Below are 8,642 nucleotides of genomic sequence, written 5' to 3' on the forward strand. Positions count from 1 at the left end.
CTCTCCATAAATTATAGTCCATTATTTGTTCCTTGTTTAAATGTGTGTTTATTTGGCTTTTAAAAGCTATTATAATGTCTTTCTGCGTGACTTAAAGGTTGTTTTAATGACTCTTTCTACATATATCTTATTCTTTTTTTTTTTTTTTTTTTTTTTTTTTGCTGTACCCGGGCCTCTCACTGTTGTGGCCTCTCCCGTTGTGGAGCATAGGCTCCAGAGGCGCAGGCTCAGCGGCCATGGCTCACGGGCCCAGCTGCTCCGTGGCATGTGGGATCTTCCCGGACCGGGGCACGAACCTGTGTCCCCTGCATCGACAGGCAGACTCTCAACCACTGCGCCACCAGGGAAGCCCCATATATCTTCTTCTTATTAGTGCTCTTTGAACGTGATCATTGCACTTTTTTCCTGTTTTTCGGGTCACAATTCATGTAGATATTTAAATAGCATTTGTCTGGATTCTGCATATTGCATACCAGAAACAATAAACATTTGATAAAAACTCCAACATGAGAAGATGTGGAAAAACAAACAGAAAAAAAAAGGAACCTGATGGAAGCAAACAGGAACAGAAGAAAAGAAAACCAACCAATAAATAATATCCTTGGGAAAATCATAGAAGATTTTGCATCCATCAGATAAGAATGGGGTACTATGAAAAACTAACAGTGAACATGTGGAAATTTGAAAAATATGAAAGCTGAAATAAAACACTGTGATAGAAGAGTTGGAAAGTCAAGTCAAGGTTATTGTCCAGCAAGAGGAGCAAAAAGAGAAAAGGAAAATAGAACAGAAAGGGGCTGGTGACATGGACATAGAGCATCAATCAGAGAGGTTAGAAATCATAGAAAGAAAAAAAAATGGAAAGACAGAAATTTTCCCAAGGAAAAGTACAAGAAAATTTCCCACACATGAAGAACACAGAGCCTCCAAGCTGAAAGGGCCCTCTAAGTGCTAGCAACATGAATAGCAAAACATCCACGAGGAGGCACATCCCTGACATTTCAGAACACCTGACTTAAAGAGGCAACATGAAAAGTTTCAGAGAGACAAAACAGGTTACATATAAAATAATGACAATCAGAGTGCCATAAGACTTCTCAACACCACTGGATAGTAGATAATAATGTAGTTATGCCTTTACAATTACCCAGCCAAACCATGAATCAAGTGTAGGGGTTGATTAAGACACTCTCCTTCCTTAGAGCCTGCTGAAAGCTGTGCTTCAGCAAATGCGGAGAGCAAACAAATGAAGGGAAAGAATATCATTGGATCCAGGAAAAGGAAGCCCAACACAAGAGAAACAGTTTGATGGAGAAGGCAATTCTCAGGATTATAGCTGCACAGAAGGGCTTAAGAGCGACCCATCCAGACTGCGGTAGGAAGGTAGAGTGCTATGGGAGGGAGGCCTCAGAGAAAAAAATGGAAATAGATTATTGAGAAATACGCTCGAGCATTGTGGGGAAAGAAAAAACCTATTGAGGGTATTTGACAGAACAGATGGACCACTTGGGAAAATATAAAAGATCAGTACAGAGCAAACAGAATTTTAAAAATTATTAATTCCAGGAAAAATAAAAATTTGTATGAGATACAATATAAAACTAACTGGATCATCACTAAACTATATTTGCGTAGCCAAAATAATATATTGACTACTGATTTAGCTAGAATTTTTTATCCTGGAGAAGGAGAGTGGAAGTAGGAGGTGGTAATACAACAGACTATATTATCTTCCACTTAATAGGAAGTTAATAGTTTCAAACTGATAAATCAAGAAATCGCAGTATATATTACTTAGAAATATGAAGATAAATGCCAGGTTTAGGAAAAAAAGCTAAATTAATTCAAAATATGTGCCTCCAGGGAATAGGGAACTGATATTTTCATTAAGACCTTTCAATATCATTTTGAGCACCTACTATATGCAAGGCATATACCTCCTTCTCCTCAAGATCCCAATCTTCAAAGTCAGTTCACTACCAAAGAGCCATATGGTGACCCCTTTCATTGCCTCCTCCAGGACCCTGCTCCATCCATCACTTTTTTTTTCATTTCCATCATCAGTCAGTCTCTCCCTCTCCACTGGTTTCCTTCCCTTTGCTTATAACTGTGTCCAAAAACTTCCAGCCTGGCAAACTGACTGGCCAACTTTGGCTTCATTCCCTGGATTCTGATCTCATTTCTTGGCACAGAACATCGTTGGAATGATATCCACTACTAATGAACCCTCGTTGGGCCCAGCTCCAGGACCTCCCACTTAATGGGTACTTGCCAGGCACATAACGCCAGCCCTACCTGTAGCAATGGGCACTGAGAAGTCAGAAGTACAGTGACTGTGGAAAAACAAAAAGGAAAGAGAAAAGGATGACACCAAAAGATGGCATTGGGAACTCAAGAGCAGGACATTTGGTGAGGGAAGTAAGGAATATGATAAATTTGGTTTAAAGCATTGAGTTTGAAGCTTATAGAATTGGGTATTAATCAGGGTAAGGTGGACAGTTAATCATGATCCTGAAACAGTGAAATATAATGGGAAAGGTTTTGGAGTTAATATATACTAGATTCATATTCTGGCTCTGCCGGTTACTAACTGAATAGGCAAGTCACTGCTCTGAGGCTCAACATTCTCATCTGCAAAATAGGGATTGTATCTTGATTAGAAAGCAAGCATGACAAATTTGAGATGTCACCAGGCAATCAGAACGTGATTCTTTCCGTTTGCCAATGCAGGGCACACGGGATCGATCCCTAGTCTGGGAAGATCCCACATGTCGCGGAGCAACTAAGCCCATGTGCCACAACTACTGAGCCTGCGCTCTAGAGCCCACGAGCCACAACTACTGAGCCCGTGAGCCACACTCCTGAAGCCGGCGCACCTAGAGCCTATGCTCCACAACAAGAGAAGCCACCGCAATGAGAAGCCTGAGCACTGCAACGAAAAGTAGCCCCAACTCACCGCAACTAGAGAAAGCCCACAGCGCAGCAACAAAGACCCAACGCAGCCAAAAAAAAAACAAAAACAAAAACTTGATTCTTATTGACTGTAGTGTGACATCTAGATTGGAGATGTCAGGACTGAAGGTCATATTCTGATTGCAACAGTGCAGAAGATCAAGGATAACGGGCTCGAGGTGTACTCGAGGGAGGGGGCAACCAAGGGTAGAGAGAAATGGGACAATTTAGGAAATACTCGGGAGGTAGAACAATTAGGATGTTGCGATTTAGCGGTTTTGGAAGCGGGATTGTGGCAGATGATGCCAGTGCTCCACCTGTGTGCTTTTTGATCCCTCTACCATTTTCATGCTGTGCTTTCACTTCAAGCAGCCAACACCTGCGAAGAGAGCCAGGCCTCTCTGGGATTACATCTCCCAGGGGAGAGCCCGAGCAAATGACTCCTGGCATGGAAGTATACCTCCTCCAGCTTCCTTGCCCCTGGTCCAGACCGCTCTCAGGTACGACTGTCTCCAGGCTCTTCCATGGAGTTGAGCCTAAATTGCCCTCCTAGGGACTTTGTTGTTTTTTCGTTTGTTTGTTTGTTTTAATGTTCTTATATCTTTATTAAAGTACTTTATAAACCTGGCTCAGTAATAACTCTTATACTTTTACATCACAAATTTGCCTTTAAATAATACATAATACACTTAAGGCAGATTTACCTTATAGATGGCCTCAGCTTCTAAACACCACTGCACTGGTTTATACAAATAGCAAAAATCACATGGAGGAGCATCTACTGACATCTTTCCTGGTACTTATCTTTAGCTTTTTCGGAGCACAGGCTCCGGACGCACAGGCTCAACTGCTCCGCGGCATGTGGGATCCTCCTGGACCTGGGCACGAACCTGCGTCCCCTGCATTGGCAGGTAGACGCTCAACCACTGCGCCACCAGGGAAGCCCAATCTTTAGCTTTAAAAACTGCATAATAAGTAGAGTTTCCATAAAATTTCATTTTTGAGATAGCAAACAAACAATTTTGCCTTCATCTGTTAGATTGGATGTAGTTATTATTAATAACATGAATTTAAATCTGTGGGGAAAACCAATACTTTACCTTCACTCCCCAGAGAAAGCTCTACAGCAAGCAAAATGAGGAGCCATTGTAAAATCATATTGCTAAGTATTACCTTAACTCAAAATTCTGCGTATGTAATTGTATCATATCACAGCTAAAAATTACTATTTAAAATATCAAGATACATCCAAAAGTATCCTTTGGTTGCATTAATATCAGGAGGCTTAGGCAGCACTGAAGATTCATTCTCTGGTCTTCTGGTCATTAGTATAAACTGAAGCTTTTGAAACTATTTGGTGATCCCATTTTGGGGCCCAATATCATAAAACCTTCAGGAGAATAGTGTACCCAGGTGGAAGAATTTGAAGACTGGAAGACTTGCAGTTAAGGTAGAGTTATCACTAGCAGATCTTAGGGAAATAGGAATGCAGCCAGAATCACTTGATATTTATTAGAAATCAAGATTTACTAAATCATTTCTCTTTCAGAAAAATAGCTTTAAAACTTGTATATTTTCAAATGTTCTTTTTTTTTTTTTTTTTTGCCGTACACAGGCCTCTCTCACTGTTGTGGCCTCTCCCGTCGCGGAGCACAGGCTCCGGACGCGAAGGCTCAGCGGCCATGGCTCACAGGCCCAGCCGCTCTGCGGCATGTGGGATCTTCCCGGACCGGGGCACGAACCCGCGTCCCCTGCATCAGCCGGTGGACTCTCAACCACTGCGCCACCAGGGAAGCCCTCAAATGTTCTTTTTTTAAAGAACATATAAAATTAAGATATTTGTGAAAGTAAACCAGTTTCAAGTATACTTGTTTCTCTTCCTTTTTCCTCCTTCAAAGGATTTCTTCTCATTGAGCACAAATGTGCTGATCTTTACAGCAAGACAAACCCGTCTGTGCTAAATCTTTTTAATCTTTTCTTTTCATCCTCTGAGAAAAGGTCTCCTTCATTGGTTGTAGTAGATGTTAAATCATAGTCTCTGGAATGACCATTTACAAAACTAAATAAGGGATATTTCTCCTTAGAAGAAATTTTCAGCATCTTAGTGATTTCTTCAGAAGCTCGTTTGAAGTCCTGAACATTTCGACGGTAAAATCCTATTGTACAGCTAAGATCCATTTTTCGAAATGACATCTTTTTGGGAGAAGGGCAGTGGAAAGTCTCAAGAGGGAAATCCTTTATGCTGGCATCTACAAAAGATTGGCAGTAATGAGGATCCATGTAAATCAAAGTGTCATCTTGAAATCCAGCAAAGTAATATGACTGTTTAGGTTTGCCACCAATAATACCCACACAGTATTCAAGGCTTAAAATACCCTTTACAAAATCTAAATAGTCGGCATTGTTTCTTTCTCCACCAAGTCTAACAGGAACTAGAATAATAATAGCTTTGTCATCTGTATTATCAGAGGCCATGGAAGCACACTGTTTATCAGTTACATCAGAACTGTAAATTGTACAATGTTGCACAACATAAATAGTTATTCCTTGTAAATCGGGGTGTCTTGCTTCTTCAACTGCTTTTCTTAAAATGTGAGCAACCGCAGCTGGTCCATACCAATCTCCAGCTTTTTCCCCAGGCTTCTTTCCATATTCTATTAGTTGGTGTAAACCAAAGAGAGCGAAGGGGGAATCACCAAACCAAGGGATGATTTTCCTGTGATAAATTTCATTTTGCATTTCATGATCATCAGAATATCTCCCGATTGTTTCCTTCAGAGAAATTGTTGGGGTTTTGAGTTCTCTTTCCCCTGAAAGTGACGCTTCGAGAGATGCAGTAAATTTTTTTTACAGTGTTGGAAGTCCATGATTCAGAGTCTGAATTTTCAGTGTTCAAAGCATCAGGCCAGCCAGGTCTAAGCTCTACCAAGAAAGTGTAGTCTGAGTCCTTGAGCCAATAGCAACTGGCCAGTTCTTAATGTACAGCTCCAAGCACAGTCTGTTGTCAAAGCTGAGCCTTCTATCTGAGGAAATTCTTCCCTGTGGGTAAGCCATATTCTTGAAATGAAACCTTTACGAAATTCTTCTACGTTTCCCTCAATTACATGATCTTCTATTGTACATCCTGATCTTGCAGGTAACAGTTCATTTTCTTGAAATCTTTGCTTTATTGCAGTGGTCTGGAACCAAACCCGCAATATCTCTGAGGTATGCCTGTAGTCTAAACAACTTCATATTTAAAATGGTAACACTTTCCAAGCAATAATACAGGGGAATTTCTACGAAAACATGTCTTTGTTTTCAACACCCAACTATATTTCACATTGTTGCAAGCAGATATAAATTTAGTTTTTAACTTGTCAACTTCATCTGTTCCTGTGGCCTCCCTATTCAGATTCTGAAGAAAAAGCCATCACTTGATTGCATTCTTCTGTAAGTTTAGTCTTTTGTCCAGGAAATGTTCCAGCTCCAGCAGCAACTGCTACAAAAGTAGCCAGCACACATGCAGACGCTCTGACCTCAGCGCCGCAGCTACAGGTACCTCGAGCTCCCCAGCCACCATAGTCAGGACTTTGTTTGATATCAAACACTTGCTTAACTTCCTTCTTTTCCATGTCTCTCTTCCTCACTCCCTTACTGTTTCTTCCTAGTGGCACTTCCTAATTAGTCGCTTTCACATGAATCTTCATCTCAGAGTCTGCTTCTGGGGAGTCCATCCTAAGACAGTGTGGTAGTCATTAATGTTACTTATTAATTTTTCTGCCCTCTGCATCTGGGCACGTGGTAGGGCTATACTTCCTGGCTTTCTGTGGTTGGATGTTGGGGCCAAGTTATCAGCTCTAGCCGAGGTAATGTGTGTTGCTTCTGGGCTGAGCATGAAATCGCCAAGATGAAACCCTTCAGAGCTCTTTTCCCTTCATTGTGGTGACCAAGAATGCTGAGATAGTGGCTTATCTCTCAGCCTGGGACCTAGAGGCAGTGTGACAAAGTGGAGCAGACCCCCAGCTCCGACTCAGTAGTCAGAGGGAGAAATAAACTTGCACTGTGTTAAGCCACTGAGAGTTGGGGGTTATTTGCTATACAGCAATACAACCTAGCACATCTTGACAGATACTGAGAGTGAGAAAAAGAGAAGAATCAAGGATGACTAAGATTTCTGACTCCGTCTATTAGATGGATGGGGTTAACATTCTTTGAGCTTCAGAAAAACAAGGAGGAAGAGCTGGATATTTTTTTGTTTTGTTTTTTAGGTGGGGAATTAAGTGCAGTTTTAGACATTTTCAGTTTGAGATTCTAGTGGCAATCTAAACTGAGATATTGAGAAGACTGGTTCTGAATCTCTGGAAAGTGATCTGAGCTGGAGACAGATAATTGGGACATAAGTAATAATTTAGGAAAATAGAAATATAAAATCAGGACCAAGGGAAAAATAGAATTGCATGGGTGTTAATGATAAACATTAACATAGATGTTATGATTGACATTAAAATTTTTTTTTAATTGAAGTATAGTTGATTTACAATATTGTGTTAGTTTCTGGTATACAGCAAACTGATTCAGGATATATATATGTATTATTTTTCATATTCTTTTTCACTATGGTTTATCACAGGATATTGAATATAGTTCCCTATGCTATATAGTAGGAACTTATTGTTTATCTTATTTTAATTTTTAATTTACTTTTATTTTTTTATACAGAAGGTTCTTAATTGTCATCCATTTTATGCACATCAGTGTATACATGTCAATCCGAATTGCCCAATTCATACCACCACCACCCCGCACCCCCCTGCCGCTTTCCCCACTTGGTGTCCATACGTTTGTTCTCTACATCTGTGTCTCAATTTCTGCCCTGCAAACCGGTTCATCTGTACCATTTTTCTAGGTTCCACATGTGTTTGTTAATATACGATATTTGTTTTTCTCTTTCTGACTTTACTTCACTCTATATGACAGTCTCTAGATCCATCCACGTCTAAACAAATGACCCAATTTCGTTCCTTTTTATGGCTGAGTAATATTCCATTGTATATACATACCATTTCTTTATCCATTCGTCTGTCGATGGGCATTTAGGTTGCTTCCATGATCTGGCTATTATAAATAGTACTGCAGTGAATATTGGGGTGTGTGTCTTTTTGAATTATGGTTTTCTGTGGGTATATGCCCAGTAGTGGGATTGCTGGGTCATATGGTAATTCTATTTTTAGTTTTGTAAGGAACCTCCATACTGTTCTCCATAGTGGCTGTATGAATTTACATTCCCACCAACAGTGCAAGAGGGTTCCCTTTTCTCCACAGCCTCTCCAGCATTTGTTGTTTGTAGATTTTCTGATGATGCCCATTCTAACTGGTGTGAGGTGATACCTCATTGTAGCTTTGATTTGCATTTCTCTAATAATTAGTGATGTTGAGCAGCTTTTCATGTGCTTCTTGGCCATCTGTATGTCTTCTTTGGAGAAATGTCTATTTAGATCTTCTGCCCATTTTTGGATTGGGTTGTTTGTTTTTTTAATGTTGAGCTGCATGGGCTTTTTATATACTTTGAGATTAATCCTTTGTCCATTGATTCATTTGCAAATATTTTCTACCAGGCTGAGGGTTGTCTTTTGGTCTTGTTTATGGTTTCCTTTGCTGTGCAAAAGCTTTGAAGTTTCATTAGGTCCCATTTGTTTATTTTTGTTTTT

At 40.2% G+C, this 8,642-nt stretch overlaps 1 pseudogene across 1 annotated transcript; it reads right to left on the reverse strand.

Moving 5' to 3' along the window:
• Positions 1-4,366: 4,366 nt before the first annotated feature.
• On the reverse strand, positions 4,367-6,566 carry LOC309805400 (cysteine protease ATG4C-like; annotated as a pseudogene). The gene is made up of 3 exons: positions 6,471-6,566; positions 6,182-6,349; positions 4,367-6,107 (listed from the first exon to the last, which is right to left on the reverse strand). The product of its transcript is annotated as a cysteine protease ATG4C-like (transcript).
• Positions 6,567-8,642: the final 2,076 nt, after the last annotated feature.

Source organism: Mesoplodon mirus (genome assembly GCF_964341445.2).
Source record: "Mesoplodon mirus genome assembly, chromosome: 5".
Lineage (NCBI taxonomy): Eukaryota > Metazoa > Chordata > Mammalia > Artiodactyla > Ziphiidae > Mesoplodon > Mesoplodon mirus.